The 16,067-nt window shown below is 31.9% G+C and overlaps 2 long non-coding RNA genes across 6 annotated transcripts in view; one reads left to right on the forward strand and one right to left on the reverse strand.

Annotated features, from left to right (window-relative positions):
* Window positions 1-16,067, forward strand: part of LOC144365432 (uncharacterized) — a 153,550-nt gene that overhangs the window by 68,932 nt on the left and 68,551 nt on the right. Inside the window, exon 2 of one of the 5 annotated variants that reach the window (XR_013423853.1) lies at window positions 3,171-3,353. The exons of the other annotated variants lie outside the window; for them this stretch is intronic. This is a non-coding gene — a long non-coding RNA (uncharacterized LOC144365432). The remainder of the gene's footprint in view (window positions 1-3,170; window positions 3,354-16,067) is intronic. 5 annotated transcript variants of the gene reach the window in all.
* Window positions 1-16,067, reverse strand: part of LOC144365433 (uncharacterized) — a 121,381-nt gene that overhangs the window by 22,052 nt on the left and 83,262 nt on the right. The window lies entirely within an intron of this gene.

Below are 16,067 nucleotides of genomic sequence, written 5' to 3' on the forward strand. Positions count from 1 at the left end.
TTCTGAGAAGTTTATTGGTTTAGACAAAGGGGAATGAAGGGAAGGGAGAGAGGATGGGAATAGGAAAGACAGTAGAAAGAATTGGACATAACTTTCTTATATTCATGTATGACTACATGACCAGTGAAACTCTACATCATGTACAACTGCAAGAATGAGAAGCTAGTGAGAATAAGTTATACTCCATGTATGTATAATATGTCAAAATACATTCTACTGTCATGTATATCTAAAAAGTACAAATTTAAAAAAAAACAAGTAAAATTATGAAAAGAAAAAATAAATGAAATAAAATATTCTGAAGAATAACTTATACATGTTCCTGTTTTAATGAGACTGAACTTTAATCATCTGTTTGTCTTCTCCAGTTCATGAACTCCCTGAACTATGTCAGCTAGTCATCTTATCAAAAGCCTCGCCCAGAGCTTGCAGAACTCTAGCTGCTCTAATTGTAGCCTTATTGTAGAGTGATGGTGAATAAATGGAGGTGGACTGGAGGGACTGAGACTAGAGGTAGCAAGAGCAGACCAGAGCCTCTAGTAGCCACTGTTAGGAATCTCATCTTTGAAAGCATCCTCATACATTCACAAAGCTGGCAGTGATTTATAACAGTGAAAGATGAGAAACAAGCCACATGATCATCAAAAGGGAAAAGGTGAAATTATACAGCTTGCCTCCTTATAATTAAATACTAAGCAGCCATTAAAAATATCCAATGCATTCATATGTACTGAAATGGAAATTTATTGTAATATTTCATTAAAGGAAAAATGTGAGAATCTTAAACAAAGCATGTTCCATTTGTATAAAAATAATGCTCAAACCCTATATCTTTTCATCTGTGCATGCTTATATGTGCAAATATAAAGGAACAAGAGTTAAAAGGCTATGCACCAAAAATTTAATAGTAGATATATCGGTGGAAGGAGAAAAATTGGGTGGGATGAGGTGGTAAGAAGAGAGACAGTTTACCCTTTGTATTTTTGTATTGTTTGGATCTTTCTAATTTATGACATAATTTAAATAGTTTTAGGAGTCCATGTCAGTAATATATGCAAGAAGTTGGGATTTGTACATTGCAATTATGAAAACAAAAACATCCTTGAGATTAGTTGGAAGTGAGAATCACAGAACTTGATGAACAATGAGTTGTAGGAAATGGAAGAGAAGGAAAAGCCTAATGTGCTCGGGATTTTAACTTTGATACTTGAAGAGATACTGGTTTCAAGACAGTCTGTGTGGGGTTTAGATGGAAAGGCGTTCAGTCAAGGCAGATTGAGTCTGAGGTGCTCATAGAATTTCCAAATAGACAAACTCACTTGTGGGTTGTATATACAGGACTGGAGTAATGGGTAGAGATTGGGAATTTTAAAAATGGAGATTTAGGCCAATCAACACAGATTAGATATTGAAGCTTGAGAGTTAGGGAGTTAGTTCATCAGAGGCTATAAGTCCAAGGGATCGATAAATTGTTAAAAACAAAATGTAAAATTTGTGAATATGTCTCTCTATCCCCAAATTTATCCTCTCTCTTAAAGAGTTCATGGTTTTCAATAAATTTTTAAAAGAGGTTTACAACAAAGAAGATTGAGAGACATCAGCTGATGAATAGACCCTGAGGAAAACCAAAGAGGGGAACTCATCTGTAGCAAAGACAAATCATGGCTGACACTTGGAACGACACCAGCTCCAAGGAGATATTAAGACCTTAAGAAAGTTAAGGGCATTGAAGTGGAAAAGAAAACATCAAGAAAAAGTTGGAATTTCTGAAAGGATTCGTGGTTTTCAACAAATTTTTAAAAGTGGTTTATAATAAAGAAGAGCTAATTCTTCAGGGAAGGCCAATAAATGAAATCTTCCTGCAAAGCAGAGAATAAGGATAATTAAAAGCTACATTCCAGCCCCAAAACAAAGATTTCATTAGTCAACACAAATGAAATGTAAAAGGAGGAGAATGTAAGATGTCTGTTAATTCACAAAATCCCTGTCTTGCCTTGAAATTGTGTTCTTTGTTGCTTGTTTGTTCGTGTTATTTTAATTTTTGTTTTTGTTTGCATAGAAATTATGGAAACAATCTAGTTATGCTATTGGCTTATGACTCAGCAAAAAATCAGAGAATTTTCACATAGCCAAATGCTTGACAGGAGGCTGTTACATGGTAACATGTATTTTATGTAATGAAAACAACCTTCAATAAGGATTTCTTAAAAAGAAATGTTAAGTAACTTGACACTGTGCTATGTGCATGTTTCTATACACATATTACTAAATGCAGTCTCCTAAAAGCTAGTAATTGGCCAATCCAGAATATGCATTTAGGAAGTTTAGCTCTTGATGTGTGTTTCTTAACAACAGAACCACTTATTCTCTGGAGGGGTTAGGATATGATATGATACTAACCCAATACTTATTTGGTTAAGTCATATTGTCTTCCAAGAATTTCTGAGTAAGTATTTAAAATAGCATGATGCTGGAAAAATAAAAATATCTGAAATATTTTCTCCTAGATGCCTAAGTCTTTGGAGGCCTTAGAGAAGGACAAGATCAGCAAGGTGGCCCAGCAAGGAGCCAGTGCCTAGACACAAAGAGCCTCAGGACTCTGACCAGTGAGGAAAAGCATCCCTCAACTTAGTGTGGGTTGCCTTGGAGATGAGTTAGGAGAGTTCGTCCTAAAATCCCAATGGAAATTTTATTACTTATTTTAAGTATTTATATTTAGTTTTTGTTTTATTTCAGTTCATTTTTGCATTTTCCCATTTTCCTGAAGTAGGCTCCTGCTCCTATGTACTTTCTCTCCAGGATCCCACATTTAGTTATAATGGGTTGCACACACATTAAGAATTTGTCTCTAATATCTTCAATGTCCTGAGTCATGCTGTGATGTGAAAACTGTAACTGTTACAAAGAACAGATGATCTGTGACTCAGGAATTTCTGCCAAATGAAAACACCAAATCAAGTCCTTTCATGGAAAATTATTTAAAGGGAGTAAAAAGAGTAAATGCAAGACAGAGCTATTTGTTAGCAAGCCACCCAATTGCTTGACTACTTTTGAGTCAGTTTCAATAGAAGGGTTACTCAATTTCTTCCCAGCACAAGGTAAGAAATTTTTATGTCCAAGCAAAGAACCAAATAGAAACCAAATAGGCTTTTTTTTTTTTTTCATGCTAGATTCAGACAGCATCCCTGGAGATGTTCCAGTCACTGAATTAGGATGTTCAGACAGCTTGACAAAGCCCATCTTCCCTTTTATTTAAAGTGAAAATTGAAATGAATACACCTCACATTGTTCTGTATACTCTCATAGCCTTTCATATTTTGAGGTCTCTACTGGAAACTACATAAACCTCAGAGGTAAGAGATTTGGGACATAGCACTAATGTGTTGATTTTTAAACATTCTCTTCCCTTGACAAGTCAAGCTTTTTCATAAATCTTCTAGCTCAACAATTTAGGTTTTACTTTTTCTTTCTTACCATACAGTGATCAGTGAAAAAGCAGCAGCAGGAGAGAAAATGAAGAGAAGTAATAGACCCAAATTATCTACACTTCTAATCTTTAGTGATGCCTCATGATCAAATAAGATAATGTTGTGTGGCAGGGCTTTGAAACCTGTAGCATTCAGTAAATGTCACATATTGTCATAATTCATGATGCTGGTCACAAAATATATTATTATGATTTTTTTGTTCTGTTTCTCATATCTTACATGTAAAATTGAAGGAGATGGCAGTATGATTCAGTGGAAATAGAACTGGCCTGAGTATAGAGAATTTAGCTTCAAGTTTGTTTTTTTACGGATTTTATGAATTTCAGCAATAATTGTCATTTTACTAGATTTTATTTCATAGCAATAAAATGTTTTTTAGTTCTCAATAGAAACAAAAAAGGCATAAGAAGTAACTTTTTAAAAACTTTTAAAATTTTATTTTATTGGTGTACAACCAGAGATATGAAAAACTATGCTCTATGTGTGTAATATGAATTGTAATGCATTTGGTTATCATATTGAACAAATCAAAATTTAAAAAATTCATCTAGAAAGGAGGAAAGTTAATTACTATAAAGAATGAAATAAACCTGAACAGTTTCTGAAACAAAATTATTTTATTAGTTCTTCCTAGGTACACATGAGAGAAGAATCCATTTTGATAAAATTATATAAGCATAGGATCTATATTATTCTAATTAGGACTCCATTCTTGTGGGTGTTCACAATGGTGGAGTTCATGTAGGTATTTTTATAGTACAATGAGTAACTTATAAATGAGTTAATACTAGAGAAGTAATACTCTTCCAGAGAAAAGTACGAGCAAAATCCAGTGAAAAATACTTCTTAAGATTATGTTTTATTATAATAGACACTCAGAAATGACCAGAATGCTGATCACTGTTCATTTTTAGATATTTTAAGTATGAATTATTTAAAATTTAGGCAATTAGAGTAATGAAAATACATTTATCACACAATTTTATCATATGTTAATATTTTATCATACATGATTTAAATCACTATTTTAAGTAACATAAATAAAAGAAAGCCTCTCTAATTTCTTTTTCTTTCTTCTCCAAAAGGTAATTGTTTTCCTGAAACCAACATTTATATATATTTTTGAGCAATTTCTACTAATTATTGTCCTTATACAGTATTATATCACTTTACATGTCATTTTGTGTAGATGTTATCAAGTGGTATATATAATCCTGAAATTAGTCATTCAGTTCAACATTATTTTTATCTGTTTTATCCATATTATAGTGTTGTAGATCATACATTTTAATTTCTCCATGGTGTTTTAGTATAGAAATAATGGTTAAATGTCCTTTGATGAACATTTAGGTCACCACCTAAATTTTCGAATTGCTAACAATGCTACAATGATCAGTCTTGCACATATCTCCTTGTGCATAAATGTGAGAATTTCCCTAGGATTTATATCTAGACATGGAATTTCTAATTGAAATTTATGTACATTTTTAAACTTATTATATATTGTCAAATCATTCTCCAGAAAGCCTATACCCATTCCAAATCCCATCATTTATATGAGAATTTTCCTTGCTCCATGTCCATGATAATATTTGTATCAACAAATTGTAATTATCTGCCAATTTGATAGGGTGGGTGGTGTGCAAATGGGAAGCAAAGAAATGGTACCATATTTTTATTTAACTTTCATTTTTTTATTACTAGTGAAGTCAAGCATTTTTGAACATAATAATGGGTCTTTGATTTTCTCTATGGTGAATTTCTTTGGTCATATTGTTTGCCTGTATTTTTAATGGATTTTTGTCTTTGTATTGATTTGAGTTGCAAAAATATCTTTTCTCAGGTTGTGGTTTGTCTTTTTCTTTGTTTATGGTCTTTTATGAAACAGAGAGCTTAATGTCAGATTTAACTACCTTTCGCTTATGGTTTTCACTCTTTGTCTCATTTTGCCATAATTTCCTTCCTGAAGTCATAAATATATTTTCAATATGTTCTTTAGAAAGTTTTAAAGATTTATTATTTAGCATTACATCTTTCATCCATCTGGAATTTACTTTCATGGTGATATGAAATATGACTAATTTTATTCTTTTCTGTAATGATAACTGATTAGTAATGCCAACTGTCATGACATTTTTATCTTTGTGTGAGTCTGTTTCTGTGTTCTCTGGTCTCTTAAGTTACTTCATTTCTTTCTTCTTTTATCCTTACCAGACTGTGTGACTGAGTTAGTCTAACTTTGCAATTGGATATACATAGAATCTGAGGCAAGGCCTTGCCCATGCCATCTACGTAAACTTGACAACTTGCTCTTTTGTATATGTCTTATGATCAGCTTTCCTATTTAGTCCAAAGAAAAAGTTTCAGAATTTTGAAATAAAAAAGCATTTTATTTATAGATCAGTTAGGAGAGAAATGATATCTTTAAAATATTGCATCATTAGGACCATGAATATTTATTTCATTCAGTTTACTGTGTCTTCTCTTGGTGTCTGTCACTACTTCCTTTTTCTTCAGGATAGTGCTTCTTATGTGACTCTCCAAATGTTTACTTATCTATTGTTGATGGACATTGGATTCTTTCTAGTTTATAGCTATTAGGAATAAATATGCTATGAACATGTTATATGTGAACTTAAGTAGACATAAGGACATTTTTGGACATATACTCAAGTATATGGGTGCATAATCAAAACGTACAAGATTATTAGCTTCAGTAGATATTGCAAAATATTTTTCTTCTGTAAATGTAAAAATTCAAATTCTCAACATCAGTGTAAGAATCCTCCAGGTACCCTAAAGTCTCATCAGTTTTGACTTGTCAGTATTTTAAATTCAGCTCTTTTAGTAGTATGTTCTTGTATCTCATTGTGGTTTTAATTTATTATTTTTTGAAGACTAATGACATTGAGCACCTCCACGTACATATATGAGTGATTTAATATCCTCTTTTGTGAAGTATTTGTTCAAGTCTTTTAGAATACTTTAAAAATATTATGTATCTTATCATATAGTTTATTATACATTTTTAAAAATACTGGATACAAGTCCTTTGATATATATATATATATATGTATGTATGTATGTATGTGTATATATATATATATATATATATATATGCCATCAATGACTTTGTTCTTCAGTATATTAAGTGGTGTGATTCAGTAAATAAAATACTTTTTTTTCCTTTCATAGTGGATGGTTATTGTTTCCTATCTAAAAAAAATGTTCACCTTTACTCATTTCAAGATCTGGAAGATTTTGTACCACATTTTTTCAAGATAATTTCATTAATGACAGGAGTTTTCTTTGTGGGAAGGTTTTGAAATACAAATTAAATTTCTTTCACACATAAAGGAATATTCAATGTTTAAATTTCTTCTTTTGTCAGTCTTTTCAAGATTTTTCATGAAATTTGTCCACTTCATCTAATTTGTCCAACATATTGGCATAAAATTTTCATAATACCTTCTTATTTAGATATTTATGACCTAAAATTTATAAAAGTTAATAACATTCATATTAATGTTGCTGAGGTAATAATTACTTTTATGAATTTTTGGAATTTTCATTAATTTCTACTTTTTGTTTTCTTTCATTATTTTCTCTATTTTTTTTGGATGTAATTTTCTCTATTTACCTATAGCTTCCTGAGTTGGATATTTAGATAACTGACTCCTCATTTTTTCTAATATATGCAGTTAAATTTATAAATTCTATCTAGAAGCACTACTTTTTTATATCTTACAAGGTTTGATATATCTTAATTTCAAAGAAAAATATTTTTACGTGTCATTCCAGGGTGTTCTCCTACCTGAGTCATGAATTATTTAAAATCATATGTCTTAATTAATATATGCTTGGAGAATTTCTATTTGTCTATCTATGATTGACTTCTAATTCAATTTCTCATGGTCAAAACAACTTCATTGTAAAATTTCAATTATTTGAAGGTTTATTATCTTAAAGTCTTTTCTTTTGGTTGGTGCTTATAGAGTATACATATTCTTTCAATCTTTTATTTTAAATTTTTATGAAAGATTTTTCAAATTTTATCTTATAAATATCATGTATATGTTTATTTTTAAAATTAAGTTTTACAATTTTGTCTGTAGTGTTTACATTCTTCACATTTAAGTAATTACTGATGTATTTAGATATGTCAGATTGTTTCCTACTTGTCCGATCTGTCATTTTCTTCTATACTAGGTTTCTAGTTAGTTTTTTATTGTGTAACAAATTACCACAAACTTAGCATCTTAAAACAATGCCTTTTCATTATCTCACAGTCTTGGTAGATGAAAGCCCGGGTTTGGACTATCTGATTCTTCTGTTCAGTTTTGCAAGGCTGAAATCAAGGCATTGTTTAGGATTATAATTGAGCCTAGTGATGTAGAAGTTGAACACACTGTGCCTAGTATAAAAGCCAACAAAATGATGTCAGTAGTCTTGGAAATGGAGGTTGATAATAGGACGGAGAAAGGAGCAATGTCTTGGAGGCCAATCACCTAGGCTCAAATTCTAACTATGGTATGTGCATTTCAATCTTACCAACTATATAACAAAGATAATTATTTATTTATTTCATTATTTATTTCACAGAATTAAGAGAGTAAATGAAGTATCTGAAAGAAAATGCCCTCTAACTCTATGTCCTGGGCCCTTATCATCAATAAATATGGAACCCCAAATGTACTCTGAGATAGGATCTATGAAAAGAAAATAAATGATAGGAAAGGATGCTGAGATGATGGAAAGAAGAGTTGGAAAAACTTATGACAAGTGTCCTTACTTGATAATGTGATAATGAGCATATAGTAGTGTGATCAAAATTTTTGAGAAAATCAGGGAGAGGCCAGAGAAACTGGTATTGTTATTTTGCTTATTAATTCACCCAATTTTTGTGCATGGGTGTGAACCTACTCAGAGACAGGCATCTTTCAGTGGTGATCTAACTGGTCAAAGTACCCACCCTCTCTGATAGTCCAACATTTCCCAAAATGACCATGTTGTTAATTATTATTCCTACAAATGAATGAATGAATAAGGATTAAGTAAATTTGTGATATTCCATGTTACATAAACTTCAACGAATTCTTTACTCTATTAGTTCTCAAATCCTTGAATATGCAAATGATAATATGAATCTATAAGAATTGCATGTATATGTATATAATTAGAAATTTATTTTTTCTTTAGAACTCATAAATGCAGAAACATATTAACATATTGCAAAAGACAATTTGAGAAATGATCAATAATGCTTTAAGTCAGATTGAATGGACAGATTTATAAGCAATATTAAAGACTTGTCTATATTTGGATCACATTCATTTGTAATGGATCCAATCATGAAAGTTACATGATGCTCTTTGGCATAATTTCACTGTTTAGCATCAGCCCTGAAGAAAATTAGGAACTGATTTATCTAGGTTTGGACATTGGCAGTAGGTATCATGAAATATAGAGTGAAATATAATTTTAAGAAGTTAATGTGTGGTTTTGGACATGGAATTGTGGATCCAAAGTATAAATCTATTGGCTTCTAGTGAGACAATAAGAAGTGAAGTACTATCAACCTCTCCATAAAGCCAACAGATTGGACTTTATAATTATAAGTGGTCTTCGTGTAGAGGTTCCAAAGACAATGCAATATGGAAGAGTGGCCTTGAACCCACAGCCATTTTGGTCAGATTCTTGACTGCTTCTTCCTGTATTATGATTTTATAAAAATCAACTGCTTCCTAAAACTCATTTGTGGGGAAGAGACATTACACTTAACTCTTAGTATAACAAAGAGTAAATACAATATCAAGTTAATCCCTGATTCCCTGAAATCTTAACTAAATCAATAAATGACTTGTCTAAAATGTCTAGGCTGAAGCCCAAGGAATTATTATTAAGGGTCCTACCCCCCTTAGGTCATGCCCTTAAACATTACAGAAAGGAGCAGATTTTAAGGTTGAATGGCTCACAAATCTTGGACTTTGCATTTTTCCAATTTCATCATTTAAGCTAAATATTATTATATTTACCCTTTTTTATTTATTTTGGCAAAATAAAACATCTTCATAAAATAGGCCCCAAACCCATAATAACTTCTCAGTAATAGCTACATGAGTCAAACATGGAAGGCTGGCTTAGATCAAGCACACTGCTATTCAATGGTGAGTCACTGGACATAAAATGTACAATCAGACCAGATCAGATCTTATATTTCATAGTCTCCTAGAAAATACTTTCTACCAGTCCAATAATCAGGACTAAATGTGTTTGTCACACAAGGATGATAGGCCAAATTGAAGCAATATTTCTGAATCATCCATCCTAGAGGCTGTTAAGCTAAGTCTTATAAAACATGACCTCATAATACCTAGAAGTGCCTTCTACTTCTATAACCAATTACCAAGTGCCTAATCTGAGTCCACTATACAAGCCAGACATTTGTTATGGTACATAAGAAATATTAAAGCACAAGCACAAAGTAGCCAGGAATGGCTTATTTCAATTTAAAAAATGTTTCCCTTAGATTTCTTCTCATTTGTAAAACTGGAAAATACTATTTTGAAGTCATTGGGGACAGTCCCCTGCCTTTGAGCTCATATCACCTTATTATGAACTACTTAAGATAAAGAAATAAAAACCTAAAAGACCTAAGCAGCTTTCTCAAAATTATGCAAATAGTAAAGGACACAATAGAAGATTTTAAGGGGAATCCTTTTATTTCTTGGTAAAATATACTCTGTGTTGTTTCCCATAAAATTATGTGGAAGAGTGAAAGGGAGTATAAATGGTATGAACAAAGCAGAATACTCATGCAATGAATTTCTGTAAAATCTACCTTTCCATAGTTCTAGCCAACTTTGACCAGTTGAAAATTTTCTCACATGAAAGACCAAATAGCAAAAATCATATGAAATATTTTTTCTTTTGTTTGTAAACAGTGTCATTTTGTCAGTTAATAACTAGAAATAGAAGTAAAAGCAATGTTAAGAATCTCTAGTCAGTTATCCAGAACTAGGTTGAGAGGTGGCTATGGCTAATTTGGTGCCTATAATGATATTGCTTTGCTAAGGTCACTATGAACTACTGACAAATTTAATAAAGTATATGCATGGTTTAGGTATTCAAAACTTTAAAAAATTGCTAATAGAAATTAAAGATGACAGAAATGAGGAGATATGTTATAAATTTTCTCCTAATTATCAATAGATTAAATGCAATTTCATTAGTCCTATTTTTTTCCCTTATAAGTTTATTATCATTGGATGTTAGTTTTCTCATTTTGAAGAAACCATATTTTTCATAATGTTAAAATGGAATAGATTTTTATCTTCTAGAATTATCTTCTATTCTCTTTCACAGGTTATGAATTAGATGTTCTCTAGGATTTCCTTCTATTATTGTGGTCCAAAAAATCTATATTGACTAGATTTCTCAAATGCTTATATCACACACTAGTGGCAAATATTTGAAATTATGTGTTGTGATGGATAGATTGATGGACAGATAGAAACATAGATAGATTCCTGGGACAGGGTCTCTAATTCTCCTGAGATTGATTTTCAACTAACTGATGTTAGAATAATGCTCCACAGCCCTGGAATCTAATTTTTTTTTAATTTGCTGTGAATTGCATTAAGTGTCTTAGGATGGAATCATTTCATGGCAGTGTTTTCTCCCAATACATAGATGCAGCCCAGACATAGGTGCATTTAAATTTATCACTGTATATAAGGTTAAATCAATTTGTGAATACATATGTATACATTTTTATAAAAAAGAAATATCACAATATTAAAATTTTTAAAAAATTATGTGTTATGGCAGGTTTGGGCAAATTATCTTTTAATTAGTCTCCAATTATAAATTTAAAATAGAACATATATACTGATTATTCATTCTTGAGAAGCTTATAGTACTATACTTTGGCAACTAAATTGCAAGAGCCTTAAGGGATGACATCATGTCAATTTGTGCAAAAACAAGTCTAATTATATATCTTATGTATTTATCCACATAGTTACAATTTTGGGGGCTCTTCACTCTTTAATGATAAATACATATTTTCATCTGGCATCATATTCCTTCTAAATAAAATACTTCCTTTGACATTCTTTGTAGTGTGTACCTACTGATATTAAATTATTTCAGCTTTTGAATGCTATAAAATATATTTCTTTAAAAAATTTTTTTTGTCAATGGACCTTTATTTTATTTATTTATATGTGGTGCTGAGAATTGAACCCAGTGCTTCACACATGCCAGGCAAGTTCTCTATCACTGAGCCATAACCCCAGCCCAATAACTTTCTTTTTTATTTTTAATACTATGGCATTTTTCTGACCTCTTGAAATCAAGACCTAACTTTGCCAGCTAGTCTTCTCAGAGAGAAGTAATATCCAGAATACGTAGAGATCTAAAAAAGAAATAATAACTTTTTTCTTTTTAGATATCCATGACAGTGGAGTGTATTTTGACATATTATACATACATGAAATATAATTTATTCTAATAAGAATCCCATGCTTGTCTTGTATATGATATAGAGATTCACTTGATGTATATTTGTATATGAACATAGGAAAGTTCTGTTTCATTCCACTGATTTTCTTATTCCTAGACTCCTCCTTTCCCTTCATTGTCCTTTGTCTCATCCACTAAACTTCTACTCCCACCCCAACTCCCTGGTTTGTGTTGGCATCCATATATAAAAGAAAACATTCAACCTTTAGTTTTGGGGGATTGGTTTATTTCACTAAGCATGATAATCTCCAGATCCATCCATTTATTGGCAAGAGTCATAAAGTCATTCTTCTTTATGGCTAAGTTATACTCTATTGTGAATATATACTACAACTTCTTTATCCATTCATCTGTTGAAGGGCACTTAGACTCAATTATGAATTGAGCTGCTATAAACTTTGATGTGGCTGTGTCACTGTAATATGCTGATTTAAGTCCTTTGGGTATAAACCAAGGAGTGGGATAGCTGGGTCAAATGGTGGTTCTGTTCCAAGTTTTCTGAGGAATCTCCATATTGCTTTACTGAGTGGTTGCACCAGCAATGTATGAGCAATATATGAGTGTACCTTTTTCCCCTGCATCTTTGCCAACATTTATTGTTACTAGTATTGATAATTGCCATTCTGACTAGACTGAAATGGAATCTCAGTTTAGTTTTAATTTGCATTTCTCTAATTGCTAGAAATGTTGAACATTTTTTCATATACTTGTTAACTGTTCATATTTCATCTTTTGAGCAGTGTCTATACACTTCCTTAGACCATTTATTGATGGGGTTATTTTACTCTTTTGGTTTTAAATTTTTTGAGTTCTTTATATATCCTTGGAGATTAATGCTCTAAGAGGTAGGTGGTGAAGATTTTTCTCCTATTCTGTAGGCTCTCTTTCATGATCTTGTTTCCTTTGCTGCGAAGAGTTTTAGTTTGATACTGTCCCATTTATTGAGTCTTGATCTCACTTCTTGTGCCTTAGGAGCCTTGTTGAGGAAGTTGGTTCCTAAGCTGACATGATAGAGTGTGGGGCCTACATTTTCTTTTCATAGGTGCAGGATCTCTGGTCTAATGCCTAGGTCCTTGATCCACTTTAAGTTGAGTTTTGTGCAAGGTGAGAGAAGTTTCATTCTGCTATGTATGGATTTTCAATTTTCTCAGCACCATTTGTTGAAGATGTTATCTTATCTGTAATGTATGTTTATGGTACCTTTATCTAGTAAGAGATAACTGTATTTATGTGGGTTTCTTTCTATGTCTTCTGTTCTGCTGGTCTTCATGCCTGTTTTGGTGCCAATAGCATGCTGTTTTTGTTACTATAGTTCTGTAGTATAATTTAAGGCCTGGTATTATGATGCCTTCTGCTTTACTTTTCTCGCTAAGGATTGCTTTGGCTATTCTGGGCCTCTTGTTTTATTCTAAATGAATTTGATTACTGCTTTTTCTATTTTGATGAAAACTGACAAGCTAGTTCTAAAGTTCTTATAGAAATGCAAAGGATCCTGAATAGTCAAGATGATTTTGGGGGAAAAAAAGTTAGAGGGCTTGTACTATATGCTATCAAAATGTACTATAACACAACAGTAATGTGGGCATAAACCTGCACATATACCTCAAGAAAACAGAATAGAAGATCCAGATATAGACCCTAAACAAATCCTCACAGTAATTTTATTTTTAATAAAGCTGTTAAGCTATTTTAATGGACAAAAGATATATTTTTCAACAAATTACATTAGAAAGTATGTATCTTCATAGAGAAAAAAAATGAGCCTCACACCATAACATAAAATTAACTCTAAGTGAATCACAGGCATAAAATCAAAATCCAAAATTACAAAAATTCCAAGAGAAAAACATAGAAAATCGTTGTGTTCATAATACGCAAATCTTTCTTAGATACAACATAAAATATACAACCATTATAAATTGTTAAGCTGAATTAGATTAAAATTTTTTAAATTTTCCACAGATACTGAAATGAAACTGAAACTACAAGTCACAAAGAGTAAAAAAAGAAAGAAAAATTATTTGCGGGGCTGGGAATATAGCTCAGTTGGCAGAGTGCTTGCCTAGCATGCACAACGCCCTGGGTTCAATCCCTAGCACGACAAAAAAAAAAAAAAAAAAAAAACTATTTGCAATATATTCTACAAACAAAACAAAACAAAATGTTTTCAGAACATATACATAAAATAAACAAGCAATCTTTACAAGTTCTTAATAAGAACACAGCAGGCAGTTCACCAAAGAAGGTACAAATGGCCAATAAAGACATGAAAACCTCTCTTATGTCATAAGGAAATGCAGATTAAAACCACAAGGAAATACCACTACCACGGATTTCAATGGCCCAAGTTAACGAAGACCTAAAACCTAAGTCAACTACTTATTTCATTCTTCCTTCTAAACTGTGTGATCCTTAAGATTAAGTGATTCAATTTCATTAATATTAGTACCTCTGCTACCTGGGTCCTAGTCCCATCCTTGTATGTAGGCATCTGACAAGTGTTTGCTTCATGAAAACTTAAGTGAATACATAGATAAATGAATAAGTGGTTGACTTTCCACCCAAGTTCAAAGACTATAAAATCATGGTGTCTTTACCTGCGTGACATCTAGTGAGAAGAGCCTCAAAAGATTAACTTTACTACCAAATTCAAATTATCATCAGAGACAGAACCAATCAATATTGCTTTCTAAAAAGAAATAAAAAATTGGGCTGGGGATGTGGCTCAAGTGGTAGCGCTCTCACCTGGCATGCGTGGGGTGCTGGGTTGGATCCTCAGCACCACATAAAAATAAAATAAAGATGTTGTGTCCACCGAGAACTAAAAAATAAATATTGAAAAATCCTCTCTCTCTGTCTCTTAAAAAAATTAAAAATTAAGCATCCCTCTACAACAAATTTGTGAGAAACTGTTCAGTTGTTCATGGATATATAAATATGTACATACACATGTGCCATGGAAGGGATTTTGAATTCTTATTATGAATTTTTTTGGGAAGCCTGACAAAGAAAGGCATTTTCCTCTTGCCCAGAGATTAGGATGTATGTGGGAGAGGATAGGGCAGTGAGGGAGATGGAGAATGTGTAGAAGAAACTATGGATATAATTTTTTTCCTATGTATGTAATCTTAATACATCAATAATTACTAAAATGAGTCTGTGATTAAGTATTAAACATAAAATAAAACAAAACAACAACAAAAGCCCCAACCTATCTTCTGCTACAAACTAATAAGAAAAAAAAAACTATATTATTCTTAGAGGCAAAAGTTATCTTCAAAATCTCTCTCTTACTACTACTAAGAGATAATTAAGTTCTCATAACGATACCCCACTATTGGGTATTGTTCTGACTAATAATGGATCATAAAATAAACACAATGGCAATGTAGGACAATAGCGTCAGCTGTTCAGTTTAATAAGCACTGAGGTAATGATTTTAAGGGCACAGGCCTCAACCCCTTGCAAGTCCGGTACTATTCATTCCTTTTTCTAAGGTTTGAAGCTGCTGCTCCAGGTGCTTTAGTCAAACTACATCTGCATATATCAGACTCATTTCTTTCAGCAAAATCTCTCATGCCCTCCCTGGTTCATCCCTGCCCTTCTTTCCATCTCTCCTTGGCCTCTTCCCTTCACCTATTGCTTACTCTATTGTAAACTGGGTATGATTTTGTACATAAGCCTTACAATAAGAGATAGGACAGTCTCTTCCTTTTTCAGTAACCTCAGATTCTAGCTAAGGAGAAATGCAATAAACAATTATTATCATGTAATTTGATAAATTCATTTGCAGTGCTATGTACAGAGGAAGAAACACTCAATTAACTCCAAAAGGAAGACCAAGAATGCATCACAGAGGGGATGCTCTCTTGAAGTTCATCTTAATAACAAAATCTTGAAGGAATAAAGTCTTCTTTAAATATTTGGTAATACATTACTTGTGTATATTATAGAGTACTTATATTATTGGGCCCTATATGATCAAATCAATTAATTTTCTAGTTACAGAATACAATAAAAGGTATTCCAAGGATATATAACAATATGTCCAAA

This window comes from Ictidomys tridecemlineatus, chromosome 7 (assembly GCF_052094955.1).
Source record: "Ictidomys tridecemlineatus isolate mIctTri1 chromosome 7, mIctTri1.hap1, whole genome shotgun sequence".
NCBI lineage: Eukaryota > Metazoa > Chordata > Mammalia > Rodentia > Sciuridae > Ictidomys > Ictidomys tridecemlineatus.